Genomic DNA, 21,787 nt, shown 5'->3' with positions numbered 1-21,787 from the left:
ATATAGGACAGATGTCAGAGGTAGTTTCTTTATTCAGAGTAGTAGATTGGAATAGATAGCCTGCAACAGTAGTAGACTTGCCAAGTTTAAGGACATTTAAATGGTCTTTGGATAGACACATGGATGAAAATTGAATCGTGTAAGTTAGATGGGCTTCAGATTGGTTTCACAGGTCGGCACAATATCGAGGCCCAAAGGGCCTATACTGCGCTGTAATGTTCTATATCTAATTATTTCAGAGTATATCTAGCAGCTCAAAACTGCGCACATGTGAGGCAATGTGGACCATTCACAACAGCAGAATTGTATTCAACCATAATTTATAACCCCATAACCTAGCATATCAGTATAGCCATCTGGCTAACAGCTAACATCTTAAAGCTTAATGGGAAAAGAAGCTAACCTTATATCACTGTGATGTTTGAGGGGATGTTTTTCTGACTAGAAATCAGTGTCCATTGGGTTTTGCAATATGAGTCAGTGTTTGGTCACTTGCTGTTTGTGGTTTCTGTAGATTATTTAGATTTGAATGAACAAGGGTTGACCAGTAAATTTGTGGATAATACAAGAATTGGTGGTGTGGTAAATATTGAGAATGATAACCTTTGATTACTCGACAATACAGACAGGCTAGGCAGATAGACTGATCAGTGGCAAAAGGAATTCAGACGTGATGAGTGTGAAGTGATCATTTGGGCAGGACCACAGAGTCATAGAGTTATACAGCACATAAACAGACCCTTCAGTCCAACTCATCTATGCCAACCATTTCTCCAAATTAAACTAGTTCCATTAGCTTGCGTTTGCCCCATGTCCCTATCCTTTTCTATTCATGTACCTGTCCAAATGTCTTAAATATTGTAATTGAATCCGCCTCTACCACTCCCTCCGACAGTTCATTCCACATGCATAACACCTTCTGTGTGGAAAAACTTGCACTTAAGTCTCTTTTAAATCTCTCCCCTCTCACCTTAAATCTGTACCCTAGTAATCTAGTTTTGAACATCTCTACCCCTGAGAAAAGACCTTGACCATTCACCCTATCTGTGCCCCTCATGATTTTATAAATGTTGCAGCTTCCACTCCAGAGAAAATAGCTCTTCATCTTATCTATGCCTCTTGTGAGTTTATAAAGTAATTCCCTCAACCTCCTATGCACCAGGGAATACGGTCCCAGCCTATTCAGCCTTTCCTTATAACTCAAGCCTTCAAGTCCAGGCAACATCGTTGGAATTATTTTCTCCACCCTTTCCAATTTAATAACATTCTTCCTATAGAAGGACAACTAGCACTGTACGCAGTACTCCAAAAGTGGCATCACTAATTTCCTGTACAGCTGGAACATATATCCCAATACTCCTTTTCTCAGTGCTCTGATCAAGAAGACAAGCATACTAAGTGCCTTCTTCACCATACTGTCTACCTGTGATGCCACTTTCAAGGAACTATGTACCTGAACCCCTAGGTTTCTCTGTTCGACAACACTCTCCAGGGTTCTATCATTGCAAGGGAATACCTGATGAATGGCAGGACCTGAGAAGCACTGGAGATCAAAGCAGCCTTAGTATGCATGTCCAGCGGTCGGGTAGTGGGGCATGTAGATAGAAGATAGATTAAGAAGGCATAGTTGCCTTTATTAACTGAGCAATGCAGTTTACGAGCAGAAAGTTTCATAGAATCTCTACAGTGTGGAAACAGTCCATTTGGCCCATTAAGTCCACACCAACCCTCTGAAGAGCACCCTACCCCCTATCCTATAACCTTGCATTTCCCATGGCTAATCGACCTCGCCTGCATATCTCAGGACACTATGGACAATTTAGCATGGCAAATCCACCTAACCTGCAGATCTTTATAGACTATGGGAGAAAACCTGAGCATCCGGACAAACCCACGCAAACATGCGGAGAATGTGCAAACTCCACACAGACAGCCACACAAGGGTGGAATTGAACCTTGATCTTTGGCACTGTGAGGTAGCAGTGTCAACTGCTGAGCAAACCACTGAACCAGCTGGCTGTCCGGAACTGTATAAAAGCTGGTTAAGCCACTGTGCAGTTCTGGATTCCACATTACAGAGAGATATAATAGCACTGGTCAGGGTGCAGATGAGATTTACCAAATGTTGCTTGATCTGGAGAGTTTCAATTATGAATAGAGATTGAATAGATTGGGATTGTTTTCCTTGGAGCAGAGGAAACTGAGGAGGGACGTGATTGAGATGCATAAAATTATACAGGGTAAACAGGAAGAAACATTTCCCCATGGTGGAGGACTATTAAGGAGCATAGACATAAGGTAAGGGTAATGAGTTTTAGAGAGGATGTGACAAAAATGTTTTTCACCTAAAGAATGGTGGAAATGTGGAACTCACTGCCTGTAAGATTGGTGAAGGCAGAAACCCTTGTAACATTTAAGAAATTAAACATTTAAGGAGTACCAAGACATACAAGACTACAGCCCAAGTGCAAAAAAAAATTGGATTAGATTAGTTAGATTGTTTTTGAACAGAGCAGATTCGATGGGACAAAGGGCCTTTTTTTGTGCTGTAGACTTCTGACTCTATAGCCTGTAGTTAACTGATTTATTTCCTATTCGTTTTGAATAAAAATGTTACATTTATGCTCCGTTTCCTATCCACTGGAACTTGGCCAGAATCTAAGGATTCTTCCACTACATCCGCTGTCTTGGAATTACTTGCTTTAAAATCCTTGGATACATCAGATCCCCGGGGTCTTTATCAATCTTTAAAGCCAATTTTCCCTTGTATATTTTCTCTAGTGATAGTTATCATGTTTATCGCCCATCTCCATATTAGCCTATTGATTACTTAATTATTGTCTTCTACCATGCAACATATTTATTCAAATCCTCTGAAATTTCCTGTTTCTCCATTATTGTTTCCCAGCCTTATTATCTAAAGGGCCTATGTATGCTTTAGCCTCCATCTTCCTTTTATATATTTAGAGAAGCGCTTACAGTCTGATTTTATATGATTTGCTAGTTTGTCTTCATAGTTTATTTTCTTCCTCTTTAATTTTCTTTTCGGTCATCTTTGTTGTTATCTAATATGCTCTGAAGGAATACCTGAGACCTAATTGAATTAGAGAAGAGGTGATTGGTATATTAATCAAGACCTAAGTGGGTTTGAATTGCTTGAATAAATATGGGGAGCTAGTAATCAATAGGGTGCAAGTTTTATGGAAGGTGGCTTATTGAAGTAAAAAAGTGTGGATTGTAATTATATGTGAATGCAATTATCCTTTGGTGTATAACAATCTTTTGACTTTTACAATTCTGCTACCCAAGTTTCCCGTCTTAGCAACATCTTTTTTTCTTTTAATTTGTTACTATTCTTAATTTTCTTTGTTCACCATGGTTAGTTCCTTCCTAGAATCTTTCTCACTGTGATATATCTTTTCTGTGAGCCATGAACTTCATTGACTTCAGTAAAGCCTTTGATAAGGTACCACATGCTAGGCTGTTGGAGAAAATGCGGAGGCATGGAATTGACAGTGATTTAATAGTTTGGATTAGAAACTGGCTTTCTGAAAGAAGGCAGCGAGTGGTGGTTGATGGAAAATAATCAGCCTGGAGTCCAGTTACTAGTGGTGTGCCACAAGGATCTGTTTTGGGACAACTACTGTTTGTCATTTTTATAAATGACTTAGATGCAGGCATAGGTGGATGGATTAGTAAATTTGCAGACAACACTAAAGTTGGTGGAGTAGTGGACAGTTTAGAAGAATATTACAGGTTGCAGGGGGACTTGGATAAACTGCAGAATTGGGCTGAGAGGTGGCAAATGGAGTTCAGTGCAGCTAAATGTGAGGTGATGCACTTTGGGAAGAATAACAGAAAGGCAGAGTACTGGGTCAATGGAAAGATCCTTGGTAGTGTGGATATGCAGAGGGATCTTGGAGGCCATCTACATAGATCCCTGAAAGTGGCCACCCAGGTTGATAGTGCTGTTAAGAAGGCATATGGTGTGTTAGGTTTCACTCGTAAAGGGATTGAATTCCGGAGCCGCAATATCATGCTGCAACTGTACAAAACACTAATGCGGCCACACTTGGAATATTGTATACAGTTCTGGTCGCCATGTTTCAGGAAGGATGTGAAAGCATTGGAAAAGGTGCAGAGAAGATTTACCAGGAAATGCCTGGTCTGGAGGAAAGGCTGAGATACTTGGGTTTTCTCATTGGAAAGAAGAAGGCTAAGAGGGCATTTGATAGAGACATACGGGATGATCAGAGGATTAGATAGGGTAGACAGTGAAGGTCTTTTTCTTAGGATGATTATGTCAGCTTGGGCGAGGGAGCATAACTACAAATTGAGGAGTGATAGATTTAAGACAGACATCAGAGTCAGAACCTTTACACAGAGAATGGTAAAAAATGAGGTCTGCAGATGCTGGAGATCACAGCTGAAAATGTGTTGCTGGTCAAAGCACAGCAGGCCAGGCAGCATCACAGTCTATAAAGATCTGCAGGTTAGGTGGATTGGCCATGCTAAATTGTCCATAGTGTCCTGAGATGTGCAGGCGAGGTCGATTAGCCATGGGAAATGCAAGATTATAGGATAGGGGGTAGGGTGCTCTTCAGAGGGTTGGTGTGGACTTAATGGGCCAAATGGACTGTTTCCACACTGTAGAGATTCAGCCTCTCCCCATAGCTCAAATCCTCCAATCCTGGCAACATCCTTGTGAATCTTTTCTGAACCCTTTCAGGTTTCACAACATCTTTCCGATAGAAATGAGACTAGAACTACACGTAATATTCCAACAGTGGCCTAACCAATGTCCCGTACAGCCGCAACATGACCTCCCAACTCCTGTACTCAATACTCTGACCAATAAAGGAAAGCATACCAAACACCTTCTTCACTACCCTATCTACCTGCGACTCCACTTTCAAGGAGCTATGAACCTGCACTCCAAGGTCTCTTTGTTCAGCAACACTCCATAGGATCTTACTATTAAGTGTATAAGTCCTGCTAAGATTTGCTTTCCCAAAATGCAGCACCTCGCATTTATCTGAATTAAACTCTATCTGCCGTTGGCCTATCTGGTCAAGTTCCTGTTGTAATCTGAGGTAACCTTCTTCGCTGTCCACTACACCTCCAATTTTGGTGTCATCTGCAAACTTACTAACTGTACCTCTTATGCTCGCATCCAAATCATTTATGTAAATGACAAAAAGTAGAGGATCCAGCACTGATCCTTGTGGCACTCCACTGGTCACAGGCCTCCAGTCTGAAAAACAACCCTCCACCACCACCCTCTGTCTTCTACCTTTGAGCCAGTTCTATATTCACATGGTCTATAGTTCCTTGGCTTGTCCTTACCACCCTTCTTAAACAGTGGCACCACGTTAGCCAACCTCCTGTCTTCGGCACCTCACCTGTGACTATCGATGATACAAATATCTCAGCAAGAGGCCCAGCAATCACTCCTCTAGCTTCCCACAGAGTTCTCGGGTACACTTGATCAGGTCCTGGGGATTTATCCACCTTCAACCGTTTCAAGACATCCAGCACATCCTCCTCTGTAATATGGACATTTTGCAAGGTGTCACCATCTATTTTGCTACTATAACTTCCACATCCTTTTCCACAGTAAATACTGATGCAAAATACTCATTTAGTATCTCCCCATTTTCTATGGCTCCACACAAAGGCCACTTTGCCCATCTTTGAGATGCCCTATTCTCTCCCTAGATATCCTTTTGTCCTCAATTGTGTTTGTAAAAACCCTTTGGATTCTCTTTAACTCTGTTGCCAAAGCTCCTTCATGTCCCCTTTTTGCCCTCCTGATTTCTCTCGTAAGTATACTCCTACTACCTTTATACTCTTCTAAGGATTCACTCGATCTATACGTTACACATGCTTCCTTCTTTTTCTTAACCAAACCCTCAATTTCTTTAGTCGTCCAGCATTCCCTATACCTACCAGCCTTTCCTTTCACCCAGACAGGAATATACTTTCTCTGGATTCTTGTTATCTCAATTCTGAAGGCTTCCCATTTTCCAGCCATCCCTTTACCTTGGAATTGAAAGTTCTTGCCTAATACCGTCAAAATTGGCCTTTCTCCAATTTAGAACTTCAACTTTTAGATCTGGTCTGTCCTTTTCCATTACTATTCTAAATCTTTTATATAAATGAAGAAAAGTAGTGGACCCAGCACCAATCCCTGTGCCACTCCACTAGTTACAAGCCTCCAGTCTGAAAAACAGCCCTCCACCACCACCCTCTGATCCGGATCAGGACCAGGTGGGGCGTAATGAGGGGAAAGATCAGGTCCCCATTACCATATATTGATTCTCCCAGCTGACACTTACACATTCCTTTGCCTGCCCAACTGCTGTATTCTCTCGGCTCCATCTCCACCTATCATTTACTCCTCCCATCCCAACATCCATATACAGAACAACCTTGATTATCCAAATGAGACAGGCCAGGAGTATTTTGTTCAAATAAATAATTATTCGGAGAACTGATTGTTTGGCTAACTGATAACGTTTTTACGGAACCTTGAGATCTTACTCGGATAATCCGAAATTCAGATAACGTTTGGATAACCTAGGTTGTTCCGTATATTACCAAGCCTTTCCTAGCTCCAATCGGTTCTGAAAAAGAGTCATTGGACCCAAAACAGTAACTTTGCTTTCTCTTCACAGCTGCTGCCAGACCTGCTGAATTTCTCCAGCAATTTCTGCTTTATTTCAGGTTACCATATTGGTTACGTTCCCCCACTCTCTTAACTCTCGTAGTTCAGTGATTGCTGCCTACACAGTCAACCTATTTTGAACTGTTCACATTCTCATTCGATTCTCACTAGTCTTTATCTTTCTCGCTTTACTCGTCAGCTATTTCTTTTTTTGCTTACCCTTTTTTTCTCTTGCTGGGCATAAAATCCACCTTTTCCCAGTTATTGCCAGTTCAGATGAAACATCACTGGACTTAAAATGCAATTGTTTTTCTGTGCAGAGATAATGCCAGACAAAGCCTTAAGGAAAGAGGTTTCCTTGTTTGATCTGTTGCCCTGAAACTTCATGGTGTCCAGAGTCAATTTGAGGATTCCTAGAGTAGTTCCCTCCTGACTAATTATCACTATGCTGCCACCTTTGCTGGGTCTGTTCTGTTGGTGGGCCATACAAGTCTCTGAGAGAGCTCTCCTAATTTTGACATTACTGTATTAGTAAGGAGGAGTGTGCAGCTGAATAGATGTTTGCCATTGTTGTTTCAGGAACCATAGTCAATGCCATAGTTGTGTTCGGTTTTTATCCTTTTCTGCAGTCGATTGACTCGAGTTGCGTGCTCGGTCTTTTAAGAGTCAACCACATTTCCAAGGATCCATCAGCCAGACAAGGTAAGACTGGGAATTTCCTTCCTTAAAGGTCACTTCCTTAAAGGTCATTACTGAACTAGATGGATTTTACTCCAGTTGACTACAGTGGTTTCATCATCATCATTAGACTCTTATTTCCAGATTTTTAAAAATTGAATTCAAATTGCACCATCTGCTCCAACACATTACCTGTGTCTCTAGGTTACTAGACAAGCGATAATGTTATTAGCCCGTGCCTCCTCCTGGCAATTTGTCGAAAAGTCATGAACCAGAAGACAGTAAATTTAGGTGATAGGCATAAAAAACATTTTTTTAAAAGCAATGGAAGGTTAGAAACAGAAATGCATTAACAGAGTGCAGTGAAGGAAGATTCACTGTGGCTACAAAAAGGAAACTGGATAAGCACCTGACACAAGAAATTATCAAGGCTAAGGTGGGGAGACTGGAGTGGGCCTAGCTGAATTGCTGTTGCAGAGTTGGCATGGACACAGTGGATGAAATGACCTAAATGCTATAATAATTAGACACCTCAGGAGATTCCACTTTTATCCAGTCATCTGACAGCAACCATCACTACCAATAATGTATTAAAGTGTCAAGTATTCTCAATAATATCTTCCTATAATTTTTCTTTATTTTAAACTTATAGAACATAGAACAGCACAGCACAGTACAGGCCCTACAGCCCTCAATGTTGTACCAGCCTTTTATCCTACTCTAAGATCAAAGTATTACATATATCCTTCATTTTACTATATACGTGTGTCTATCCAAGAGTCACTTAAATGGCCCTAATATTTCTGACTACTACCCCTGCTGGTAGTGCATTCTGAGTACCCACCACTCTCTATGTAAAAGACCTACTTCTGACATCTCCTCTAAACCATCAAAACTTATGTCCCCTCGTGTTAGCCATTTCTGCCTTAGGAAAATGTCTCTGAATATTCACTCTAGGCCTCCCATCAACTTGTACACCTTGATCAAGTCACCTCTCATCCTTCTTAGCTTCAATGAGAAAAGCCCTAGCTACCTCAACCTTTCTTCATAAGACCTTCCCTCCTGTCCAGGCAGCACCCTGGTAAATCTCCTCTGCACCATCTCTGAAGTTTCCACATCCTTCCTGTAATGAGGTGACAAGAACTGAACACAATATTCCAAATGTGGTCTAACCAGGGCTTTATAGCTGCAGCATAACCTCGCAGCTCTTGAACTCAATCTGTCTGCTAATGAAAGCCAACACACCATATGCCTTCTTAATAACCTATCAATTTGGGTGGCAACTTTGAGGGATCTATGGACATGAACCCCAAGATCCTTCTGTTCCTCCACACTGCCTTCAAACCTGTAATCTGCATTCAAATTCGACCTTCCAAAATGAATCACTTCACAGTTTTCCAGGTTGAATTCCATCTGCCACTTCTCAGCCCAGCTTTGCATCTTGTCTATGTACCATTGCAACCTACAACAGCCCTCCACACTACCCACTACTCCACTAACCTTGGTGTCATCAGCAAACTTACTAACTCTCCCTTCCACTTCCTCATCCAAGTCATTTATAAAAATCACAAAGAGCAGAGGTCCCAGAATAGATTCCTGCAGAACACCTCTGGTCACAGAGCTCCAGGCTGAATATTTTCCATCTACTACCACTCTCTGTATTCTATGGGCTAGCCAATTCTGTACCCAGATAGCCGTATGTCCCTGAATCCCATGCCTCCTTACTTTCTGAATGAGCCAACCATGGGGAACCTAATCGGATTCGAAAGTGACAATATTTCAGTTGAATAAAGGGAACTGTGGAGCTATGAGGGAGGAGCTATCCAAAGTTCAATGGTGCAATACCTTAGCAGGGATGACAGTGGAGGAACAATGGCAGATATTTCTGTGTATAATGCAGAAGATGCAGGATCAGTTCATTCCAAAAAGGAAGAAAGATCCTAGAAGGAAGCATGGGTGGCCGTGGCTGACAAGGGAAGTTGTCAAAAGTCAAAAGAGAAGAAGTATAACATAGCAAAGATGAGTGGGAAAACGAAGGACTGGGAAGCTTTTAAAGAACAACAGAGGATTACTAAGAAGGAAATACGCAGAGAAAAAAATGAAGTACGAAGGTAAACTGGCCAAAAATATAAAGGAGGATAGTAAAAGCTTTTTTAGGTATGTGAAAGGGAAAAAAAATGGTTAAGACTAAAATTGGGCCCTTGAAGACAGAAACAGGGGAATATATTATGGAGAACAAAGAAATGGCAGAAGAATTGAATTGGTACTTCAGATCTGTGTTCACTGGGGAAGACACAAGCAATCTCCCTGAGGTAACATTGGCTGAAGGACCTGAACTTAAGGGAATTTATATTTGCCAGGAATTGGTGTTGGAGAGACTGTTAGGTCTGAAGATTGATAAGTCCCCGGGGCCTAGTGGTCTACATCCCAGGGTACTGAAGGAGGTGGCTCTAGAAATCGTGGATGCATTGGTGATTATTTTCCTAGGTTCAATAGATTCGGGATCATTTCCTACGGATTGGAGGGTGGCTAATGTTGTACCACTTTTTAAGAAAGGTGGGAGAGAGAAAACAGGAAATTATAGACCAGTTAGTATGATTTCAGTGGTGGGAAAGATGCTGGAGTCTATTATAAAGAATGAAATTATGACATCTGGATAGTAGTAACAGGATAGGTCAGAGTCAGCATGGATTTATGAAGGGGAAATCATGCTTGACTAATCTTCTGGAATTTTTTGAGGATGTAACTCTGAAAATGGACAAGGGAGATCCAGTAGATGTAGTGTACCTGGACTTTCAGAAAGCTTTTGATAAAGTCCCACATAGGAGGTTAGTGAGCAAAATTAGAGTGCTTGGTATTGGGGGCAAAGTACTGACTTGGATTGAAAATTGGTTGGCTGACAGGAAACAAAGAGTAGTGATAAATGGCTCCCTTTCGGAATGGCAGGCAGTGACCAGTGGGGTACCGCAGGGATCAGTGCTGGGACCACAGCTTTTTACAATATATATTAATGATATGGAAGATGGTTTTAGTAATAACATTAGCAAATTTGATGATGAAACTAAGCTAGGTGGCAGGGTAAAATGTGAGGAGGATGTTAGGAGATTACAGGGTGACCTGGACAGGTTAGGTGAGTGGTCAGATGCATGGCAGATGCAGTTTAATGTGGATAAATATATGGTTATCCACTTTAGTGGCAAAAACAGGAAGGCAGATTACTACCTAAATGGAATCAATTTAGGTAAAGGGGCAGTTTAAAGAGATCTGGGTGTTCTTGTACACCAGTCAATGAAGGTAAGCATGCAGGTACAGCAGGTAGTGAAGCAGGCTAATAGTATGCTGGCCTTCATAACAAGAGGGATTGAGTATAGAAGCAAAGAGGTTCTTCTGCAGCTGTACACGGCCCTGGTGAGACCACACCGCGAGTACTGTGTGCAGTTCTGGTCTCCAAATTTGAGGAAAGACATTCTGGCTATTGAGGGAGTGCAGCGTGGGTTCACGAGGTCAATTCCTGGAATGGCGAGACTACCTTACGCTGAAAGACTGGAGCGACTGGGCTTGTATACCCTTGTGTTTAGAAGACTGAGAGGAGATCTGATTGAGACATATAAGATTATTAAAGGATTGGACACTCTGGAGGCAGGAAACATGTTTCCGCTGATGGGTGAGTACCGAACCAGAGGACACAGCTTAAAAATACGGGGTAGACCATTTAGGACAGAGATGAGGAGAAACTTCTTCACCCAGAGAATGGTGGCTATGTAGAATGCTCTGCCCCAGAGGACAGTGGAGGCCCAGTCTCTGGATTCATTTAAGAAAGTTGGATAGAGCTTTCAAGGATAGTGGAATCAAGGGTTATGGAGATAAGGCAGGAACAGGATACTGATTAAGAATGATCAGCCATGATCATATTGAATGGTGGTGCTGGCTCGAAGGGCAGAATGGCCTCCTCCTGCACCTATTGTCTATTGTCTATATTGTCTACCCTGGCACAGCCTCAATTCCTTATTGTTTTTTTTAAAAAATACTTCCAAAAAAAATCACTTCTTTGCCAGCCACTGTATTCCAACTGTCTGATCTGTGATTAATGATAACTTTGTATTCTATGATAATTTCATTACTTTAAACACTTTTTCTTGCAAATGCTGAGTAGCTCATGTTACTTCATCCTTCTCAGCACTTTTTAAGATGAAAGCCATAATCTAGAAAGTTCTCCTTTTCAGCCCTCTGAGTAATTCTCTAGAAACTTGGGGTAATTTCCTCTCACTTAGGATAATGCATGTTGTAATTTTTAAAACTCAATTGTTAACTTCAAATATGCATGTAAAACTTCAATTCCAACAGCCCAAACATATTAAAGTATACAGATATACCTCAGTTTCATTACAATAATGGGCAGTATGGTTGTTCAATGGTTAGCAGTGCTGCTTAACAGTGATTGTCTATGTGGAGTTTGCACATCCTCCCTTTTTCTGTGTGAGTTTCTTTCAGGTGCTCCAGTTTCCTCTCACAGTCCAAAGTTTTGTAAGTTAGGTGGATTGGCCATGCTAAATTGCCCCATGGTGTCGAGGGTTGTGCAGGTTAGTTGGGTTAGCTATGATCCATGCAAGGTTAGGCGAATAGGTTCATAGAGGTATACGGCATGGAAACAGATCCACTGTCATTCCTTTAAGTAACTCACCAATCCATCAAGACCAACTCATGCCTCATACAGTAGCGCCTCGACTTACGAACTTAATCCACTCTGGAACCCAGTTCGCAAACCGAAAAGTTCGCAAACTGAATCAATTTTTCCCATTGTTCGGATAGCGTAAGAATGCTTGGATGGCTGTTCACAGCGTACGCGCCAAAGACGAATTGAATGAGATCACACAGGGCCCGAGAGCTTTTGTGTTTAACAAGCGCATAGCAAAGCAGAACAATGAAACCACGTGGTCGCACACAGGCTTTTTGCGTTCGTACCTTGAATTTCGTACGTACGTTGAAGCAAAAGTTTACATACAATCCTGTTCGTGAACCGATTTGTATGTAAACGGGGTCGTTCGTATGTCGAGGCGCTACTGTATCTTCATAGTTTTCATTATTAAGATTCAGCACCCTAGTCTCCGAATCAACTACCTCACTGTCCATCTTGTTAAAAAATTCTATCATGTTATGGTTGCTCATCCCTAAGGGGTCTCGCTCAGCTAGGTTGGCAAAGGCTCCCTTCTCATTACATAGTACCCAGTCTAAAATGACTGGTTCTCTAGTTGGTTCCTTCACATATTGGTCAAGAAAACTATCCCATATACACTCCTGGAATTCCTCCTCTTCAGCATTGTGACCAATTTGATTTGCCCAGTCTATGTGCAGATTAAAATCACCCGTGATCACTGATATTCCCTTATCACATACATCTCTAATTTCCTGTTCAATGCCATTCCAATATCACACTGCAGTTTAGGGGGTTTATATGTGACACCTAATGTTTTTTGCTCTTTGGTATTTGTCAACTCTACCCATACGGACTCCACATTGAGCTAATATCCTTTCTCAGTATTGTTTTCCTCTTTAACCAGCAATGCCAATCCACCACCTTTTCCTTTTTGCCTGTCCTTCCTAAATACTGAATGCCCTGGGACATTCAGTTTCCATGCTGCAGCCATATCTCCATAACAGCAATTATATTGTATCCATTTACGGTACGTCTATCTGCACGATTAGTTCATTCAGTTTATTGCAAATGCTCCGCGCATTAAGCCACAAAGCCTTTAAGATTGTCTTTTTAACATTCTTTGTCTTGCTACCAATATTTTTCTCAATAATCCTGTTTGAAATTTGTCCTTGGTTTCTCTGCCTATCAGTTTTCTAATTGGTTTCTCTACCTTTTGTTTTTGTCCTTGCTCCCACCTTCTCTAACTCCTTATATATTTTCCCATCCCCGTCATATTAGGTTAAGCCATCCTCAACTGCTCTAGTGAACACTCCCCCTAGGGCATCAGTTCCAGTCCTGCTCAGATGTAACACGTCCAATTTGTACAGGTGGCACGTCCCCCAGAACTGGTCCCAATCACCCAGGAATTTGAAACCCTCCCCTAACAACCCTCCACTTCTCGGCCACAAATTCATCCAATATATCCTGTTATTTCTGGTCTGAATAGCACATGGCACCAATTGTCCTGAGATCACTACCTTTGTGGTCCCATTTCTTAACTTTCTTTTACCTATATCGCTTGTACCAATTTGTATCACAAGCACTGGCTGTTCCCTCTCCCCCAGTTAGACATTCTTACCCTAGCATCAGGGAGGCAACATACCGTCCTGGAGTCTTGTTTGCAGCTATGGAAACACCTGTCTATTCCCTTAACATATGAGCCAAGACAAGATAAGTATTGTCCTGACGCACATTTTATGCCTCCCCTGTGCAGCAGAACGAACCATGGTGCAACTAGTCTGGCTGCTGCTGCTTTCCCCTGAGAGGTCATTCCCCTCAACATATCCAAAACGGTATGTCTGCTTTGCAGAGGAATGGCCACAAGAGATTCCTGCATTACCTGCCTATCTCTCTTGTTCTGTCTTTTGGTCACCCATTCCCTTCCTGCTTATAGAGTCTGAGCTTGCTGTGTGACCACCTCTATGGGTGCTATTCACAATACTGTCTGCCTCACGGATGCTCCATGGTGTCCCCTACCACCGCTCCAGCTCTGAAATTTAAGTTTCCAAAAGCTTTAGCTGGAGACACTTCCTGCACACATACTGATCTGGTGAATTGGAACTGTCCCTGGCCTGCCACATGGAGCAAGAGGAGCAAACTGAGACTTTGAGCTTTCCTGCCATGTTTTACCTCTTTGAATGAAACATTGGAGAGTACTTTATGTTAGATTAAATCCAGTTATCTGCAGCCCTTCTGAATACAGGGTTAAAGACAAGATCTCTCAAAGTTGCCACCCAAGTTGATAGGATTGTTAAGAAGGTGTATGGTGTTTTGGCTTTCATTAATAGAATGATTGAGTTTAAGAGCTGGAAGGTTTTGCTGCAGCACTATAAAATCCTGATTAGACCACATTTGGAATATTGTATCCATTTCTGGTCGCCTCATTATGGGAAGGATATAGATGCTTAAGAGAGAGTGCAGAGGAGATTTACAAGGATGCTGCCTGGAGTGGAGTGCTTGTCTTATGAAAAGAGGTTGAGGGAGCAAGGGCTTTTCACACTGGAGAGATGAAGGAAGAGACATGACATGATAGAGATGTACAAGTTAATGAGAGGCAGAGAATAGATAGCCAGAGACTTTTCCCCAGAGCAGAAATGGCTGTCACGAGGTGTCATAATTTTTAGACGATTGTAGGAAGGTTTAGCGGAGATATCAGAGGTAGGTTCTTTTCGCAGAGAGTGGTGAGTGCATGGAATGCACTGCCAGCAATGGTAGTAGAGTCAGAGACATTAGGGACATTAAAGTGACAACTGGACAAGCACATGGACAGCAGAAAGTTGAGGGGTGTGTAGGTTAGGATATCTTAGATAAATGCTGGGCACAACATCATGGGCTGAAGGGCCTGTACTGTACTGTTCTGTGTTCATTATCCACCTTCCTGTGAAAATCAGTTGTGATATGAGTTTAGTAACAACTGTAGCTATCTCATTAAGGACCAAGTCAAGAAAGAATGGTTCCAACTAGACTGCATTCAAGTTAATTTTAGTACTCAAGGATAACTAATGGAAATGTTCCATTAGAACCCTACCTCATTAATGTGGACAACATCTGCTTTGCTTCTGCTTCAATTGAAACAAAGGATTGTTCAACAAATGTAGTTGGCAGTTAAAATGAGGATATGGGACAAAAGGAGGGAAAGCATTTCCCTTCTGTAGTAAATTTTGGCCTTCATAGACATAAATGAACCCAAACTGAATACCAAGATCATTACTTTTGTTTCCTGCATTGTTTCAACTATTATGTCCTGCTCCTGGCCAACTCAGTTAATTAATGGCAGTCTTAAAAAGCTGGTTCAGCATTTTGAAAATTACTTGTCTATTTTGATGTTTGTTGTTAATTAGTTGTCCCAGTAATGATTAGATAATATGTCCATTATACTGAGAAAATCAACGAAATTAACAGTGCACAAAATCATCCCATTGTTTGCATATAATGAGTGCACTGTATTAAAATGTTCTGCATTATTAAATGTCACGAGTTCACTTTCAGAGAGAATCTCCTATTTACAATGTAAAACTGCACATAGCTATACTATGGAGTAGGTTAGCTTATAACATTCATGTTCATTACCATTTTGGTAAAAATATTTAATCCGTTTATACTTCATCAGATATTTGTTTGATATCACCTTTGTACTGGATCAAAGTCAAAAGTACAGTTTACCAGCAAAGTGGAAATTATTAAAAATCAGGAAAAAATATAGATTCAAATTTCTTAGTCATATTTTATTAATGGTAGTGCTGAGAATGGGCCATTACCATTATTGCTGATTCAGCCCCATTTCTGACAAAATGACATTGGTGAAGCAGGAAGAATTTGAAGAAATTTTCTGTAACCTAAAGTTTAAATAGAGCTCATATCCTTGGGACAGTGTCTCGAGGTGTAAATGTCCTGACTGCATCACTTAATTATGTTTGTGGTGGTCTCCTTCATCACTGTGAGCCATTATCCATGAACAAAATAGTTGCTATTAGAAGCATTGCACCATTCTCGGAAGTGTTTTCAGAGATACATGAAGTGCAAGTGTTGCATTGCTGGATTTCTATTTGCAAATAAACTTTAGAACATGAAACAGGACAGCACAGAAACCAGGCCTTCGGCCCACCATATTGTACCGAACATGACGTCAAATTAAACTAATCTCTTTTGCCTGCCCTTCATCCATATCCCTCCACTCCATGCATATACATGTACTTATCTAAAAGTCTTCTAAACATCCTATCATATCTGCCTCCACCACTATCCCTGGCAGTGCGTTCCACACTCCTACCACTCTGTGTAAAAAACCTGCCCCTCACATCTCCTATGAACTTTCCCCTCTCATCTTAAATGCATGTTTCTTAGTATGAGACATTTCATCTCTGGGAAAAGGATTCTGACCATCAAGCCTATCTATGCATCTCATAATTTTATAGACTTCCTATCAAAAGTCTCCTCTCACCCTCTGCCAGTCCAGAGAAAACAACCTGAGTTTTTCTAGCCTCTCCTTATAGCTCATACCCTCTAATCCAGCATCCTGGTAAATCTCTTCTGTACCCTCACCAAAACCTCCGTATCCTTCCTGTAATGTAACGACCAGAATTCAATGCAATACCTTAAGTGTGGCCTAATCAAAGTCTTATAAAGCTGCAACGTAACACCCTGGACTCTTGTTTTCAATTCCCCTACCAATAAAGGAAAGCATGCCATAAGCCTTCTTTACCACCCTATCTACTGATCATCTTCAGGGAGCTATAGACTTGAACCCTAGGATCCCTCTGCACATCAATGTGGTTCAGGGTCTTGCCATTAACTATATATTTTTGCTTAACATTTGTTCTCCCAAAGTGCAGCACCTCACACTTACCAGGATTAAACTCCATCTGCCATTCTCCACCCATGTCTCCAACTGATCTATAAACCCTATCCATACACTATCCATAACTCCACCGATCTTTGTATTGTCAGCAAACATGCTAACTCACCACTCTACATTTTCATCCAAGTAACTTATATCATAAACGTCAGAGGTCCCAAAACAGATCCCTGCAGAACACCACTAGTCATGGACCTCCAGCCAAGAAACAAACAAACAAACAAACAAACAAACATCCTTCTGTCTTCTATGAGCAAGAAAATTCTGAATCCATGTGGTCAAATCACCATTGATCCTATGCATCTTAATCTTCTGGATGAGCCTACCATGAGGGACCTTGTCGAAAATCCATGTAGACAACATTCACTGCTCTACCCTCATCGACTATCTTCATCACCCCTTCAAAAAATTCAATCAAGTTAGTAAAATATAATCTGCCCCACACAAATCCATGCTGACCGTCCCTAATTAGGTCATGCTTTTCCAAATGCATGTAAATCGTATCCCCCAAGAATGCTCTCCAATAGCTTCCCAACCATCAATGTGAGTCTCACCTGTAGTTTCCTGGATCTCCTTTCTTGAATTAAGAAACAACATTAGCTGTTCGCCAAATCCCTAAGCTCTCTCCAGTAGCTAGTGAGGATACAAAAAAATCTTGTTTAAGGCCCCAAGTAATCCCCTCTCTTGCCTCTCTCAATAACATGAGGTAGATACCATATGGCCCTGGGAACTTATCCATCTTGATGCCCTTCAGGAGACCCAATACCACTTCTTTCTTGATCTCAAAATGCCCAAGCATATTAGCATGTTCAACGCTAATGTCATTATCCTCCATTTCCTTCTCCTGGGTGAATATCGATGCAAAGTACTCATTTGGGATCTCACCCACATTCACTGCCTCCAAGCACAAGTTCCCTCCTTTATGTTTGAGTGGTCCTACTTTCTCCCTCATTAGCCTCATGTTTTTATGTATGTATATAGAATGTGTTTGGTTTGTCTTTAACCCCACTTGCCAGGGTCATTTCATGGCCCCTTCTTGCTCTCCTCATTCCCTACTTAAGTTCTATCCTGCTTTCGAGATCAGTTTTCTAAACATCAGAATTACTCCAAGAAGTGTGAATAAATATTAAGTTTTGAATAATATGGGAAACATAAAATTTAAGAAATTGAATTGCAGATACTATCTCCCTTTGTGAAAAAAATATAATAAATACAACTCTTAAATGTTAATGTACTAATAATAATCAGTTTATTCTAGAGATCAGACTGTAGTGAGTACAAGCATGAATGATGGGTAATGTCTATATTGAATATAGAAGCATCAATTCCATTATCTTGATGCAGAAATATCTAAACAATTGCAAAACCTTTTACAATATTCTTTAAAGTTTAAATTCCACCTGTTTAGGTGGAGAATTAACTGCCCCTGGGTGATAAATGCTGGCATAGGCAGAAACGCCATCATCCCATGAATGAATAAAATAAAACCTCCTCTTGTTTGTACAGGAGGATGACTGCAGTTTGCTCATCAAGAAGTATAGCTATTTTAAAAACTGAATTATTGGTTCAAGAGGTAAATGCTCTTGTGATAGTTTCCTTACCTCTGAGCCAGGAAGCCTGGGTTCACATCCTATTTGCTCTGTTTAATTGAATGATTTATTGTCACTTGCATTTTACAGTGAATTATACAGTAAAATACAGTGAAAAGCTTCACAATCTGGCGCCAGTTTAAATAGTTTAAGGATGAAAAGATGTAAGTGGAAGAGAGTCTATTTTTGTTCCACCATCTCCATTATGAGTCCTGAGCCAGCGAAACAATGACCAATCCCTCCTCCACCACCTCACTGCCACACTTTTTAGGTGCTATCTCTTTGTGGCTGGGCAACCCTCACCACAACCACCAACGTCCTGTGCTGATCCCACACTTGCCCCACAAACAGAAGTCTCCAGCTCTGCTGCTGCCGCTGCCTCGCTGATGACCAGGAGTCCCTGACTCCAGGCCTATCATGACCAGGAACGGCTGCTGCCACCACCTCATCAATAAATAGGACTCCCCACTCCAGGCCTGCCTCAACCGCAACCACAAGTCCCTGGCTCCATCTCGATGATGTCAGGAGTCCTCCCTCCAGGCATACTGCGCTGCTGCTGCCAACACCAGGCGTCCCTGGCTCTGCGACCGGGCCAAGCCGCTATCACTGCCACCTCACTAAGAGTCCCACTCCAGCTGCCATCCTCTTAAAATTCTGCCTTTCAGGTGCTGCTATCTGCTGCCACTGCCTTTTCTGAACATTGGAGAAGCTTTGCCACTGCTGGCCTCGAACACTGGGATGCTGTCCTTGTTGCTGCTGCCACCAGCGCCTCCAATGGTTTGGAGGCTGCTGCCATTCCATGCACAGCCTGCTCTCGCTGCTGTACTGATGCTTCTGATTAATCCACTGCAAAAGACTTTAAAAATAAGAAAAATGAACAAGAAGAAACAAAAAAGAAAAGAAAAAGAGCAGATAGGAGCAAATGAGCCTGGGGCTCAAGAGTCTGCACGCAGCCCTGCTACTTCACCACCATTGAGTTGAGTAGTCATCTAGAGGTGTGTAATAACATTTTAGAATCATACAGTACAGTAGAGACCCTTTGTCCCATCACATCTATACCATGAAAGCTACCCTAAATCTTCACCAGTCCCACTAGGTCCATTGACTTGAATGTTATGACATTTCAAATGCTTATCCAAGTGCTTTTTAAAGACAGTGAAATAATCAAAGTAATCATTGGCCATGCTAAATTGCCCATAGTGTTAGGTGAAAGGGTAAATATAAGGAAATGGGTCTGGATGGGTTGCTCTTTGGAGGGTCGGTGTGGACTTGTTGGGCTGAAGGACCTGTTTCCACACTGTAAATAATCTAATCTAATCTAACAGGATCTCCCTGCTTTTATAATGTATGTGGGGTCAAAGAGTATGGCACTGGAAAAGCACAGCAGGTCAGGCAGCACCCGAGGAGCAGGAGAGTTGACTTATTACCCGAAACATCGACATACACTCCTGATGAAGGACTTATGCTCGAAATGTCAATTTTCCTGCTCCTCGGCTGCTGCCTGACCTGCTTTGCTTTTCCAGCGCCTCACCTTTCGACTCCGATCTCCAGCATCTGCAGTCCTCACTTTCTCCTTCATAATTTATGCCTTGACTGATAAAAGTAAGTGCCCCATTTGCCTGCTTAACTATCCTATTAATCTGCAATTTCATGTACATGGATTTGTGGACAAACGTTTCAAGATCCATCCTTTCCTTTGAGTTTCCTAGTATCCTGCTATTTATTCAGTCAGCACTGATCTCTGTGGTATACCACTGGACACTAGTTTTCAGTCTTACAAACTGCCTTCTTGCAATCCCTTTGTCTCTTGTCACTGAGCTAATTTTGGATCCAACTTGCCGAGTTACCCTGGATCCCATGAACTTTTATCTTCTTCCTCAGTCTCCTACATGGGATCTTCTCAAAGGCTTTGCTGAAATCCATATAAACTACATCAACTGCACTACCCCTCATCTACACACTTGGTCGACTCTTCAAGAAAGTCACTAGGTTTGTTAGGCATGATCTCCCTCTGACAAAACCATGTTGACTATTCCTGAAGAAACCTTGCTTCTGTCTTTCAGAATTTTTTCAATAGTTTCTCTATCTCTGATGTGTGACTCACTGATGAGATGGTCCCTGGTTTATCTTTACCACCGTTCTTGAAACTTTGACCCACCTTAGCTGTCCTGCAGTCCTGTGGCATCTCCCCTATGGTCAGTAGGGAATTGAAAATTTGATTCGGGGACCCTATGATTTCATCCCTCATCCCCCACAGCAGCTTGGAATAAAAGTCATTCAGACTTGGCGATTTGTCCACTTTCACACCTCCCATACCCCCTCAGTCCCTATCTGTCTGCTGAAGTACCTAACAGTCCACCTGTCCAAATTCAGTATCTACATGCTCCATCCCCCAAGTGAACACAGTTGTAAACTTCTTGATCACACTCTACCAATATCCTCTGTCTCAATACAGAGATTTCCCCTCGAAAAGGTTGATTAGAAGGTATCCATTGGTTTAAGAGGAAACACAGTGAAGTTACCAAATAGCATGCAGAAGACATCTGTAGTAGCCATTGCTGCTGTCTAAAAGTGACTTCATTCTTTACAACCCAAAAAAGAACAATACAAAAAGGGCATAGGTTTAGGGTGAGAGGGGAAAGATGTAAAAGAGACCTCAGGGGCAACTTTTTAACGTAGAAGTGGTACACGTATGGAATGAGCTGCCAGAGGATGTGGTGGAGGCTGGTGCAATTGCAACATTCACGAGGCATTTGGATGGGTATATGAAAAGGAAGGGTTTGGAGGGATATGGGCAGGGTGCTGGCAGGTGGGACTAGATTGGGTTGGGATATCTAGTCGGCATGAACGGGTTGGACCGAAGGGTCTGTTTCCATGCTGTATATCTCTATGACTATAAAATATTTGACAGGTTATAGAATATAAATGACTAGAGGACCTTCATTTTAGAAATAATTTTGAAAACCTGAAGAAAACTACCAAGGTGACCACAAGTAAATATTTCACTCACCAAAAAGATATTTTTTCAGTGTTTCTTCACACCTTTTATTAGCTTACCCACAGTGATACAAAAATATTCAGAAAATCCTTTGTTGGTCTTTGCAATACATATCTGCAACACAGCCAGACACATTCAGGCTGCAAATTATAACATGGAAATATGGTCTCACTAATGTATTTAAAAGCCTTACACTATGAAATAACTACACAGGGGCTGATATCCTGTCACCGAGTCATCCTTTATTTACTTGTGGCCAACCAACTCAGAGTAGCCCCCTGAAGTGAGGAGATTCTAAATCCCTTGT

The sequence above is a fragment of the Hemiscyllium ocellatum genome, chromosome 42, assembly GCF_020745735.1.
Source record: "Hemiscyllium ocellatum isolate sHemOce1 chromosome 42, sHemOce1.pat.X.cur, whole genome shotgun sequence".
NCBI lineage: Eukaryota > Metazoa > Chordata > Chondrichthyes > Orectolobiformes > Hemiscylliidae > Hemiscyllium > Hemiscyllium ocellatum.
The sequence above is the reverse complement of the archived record's forward strand: the minus strand, read 5'-3'. Positions refer to the sequence as shown.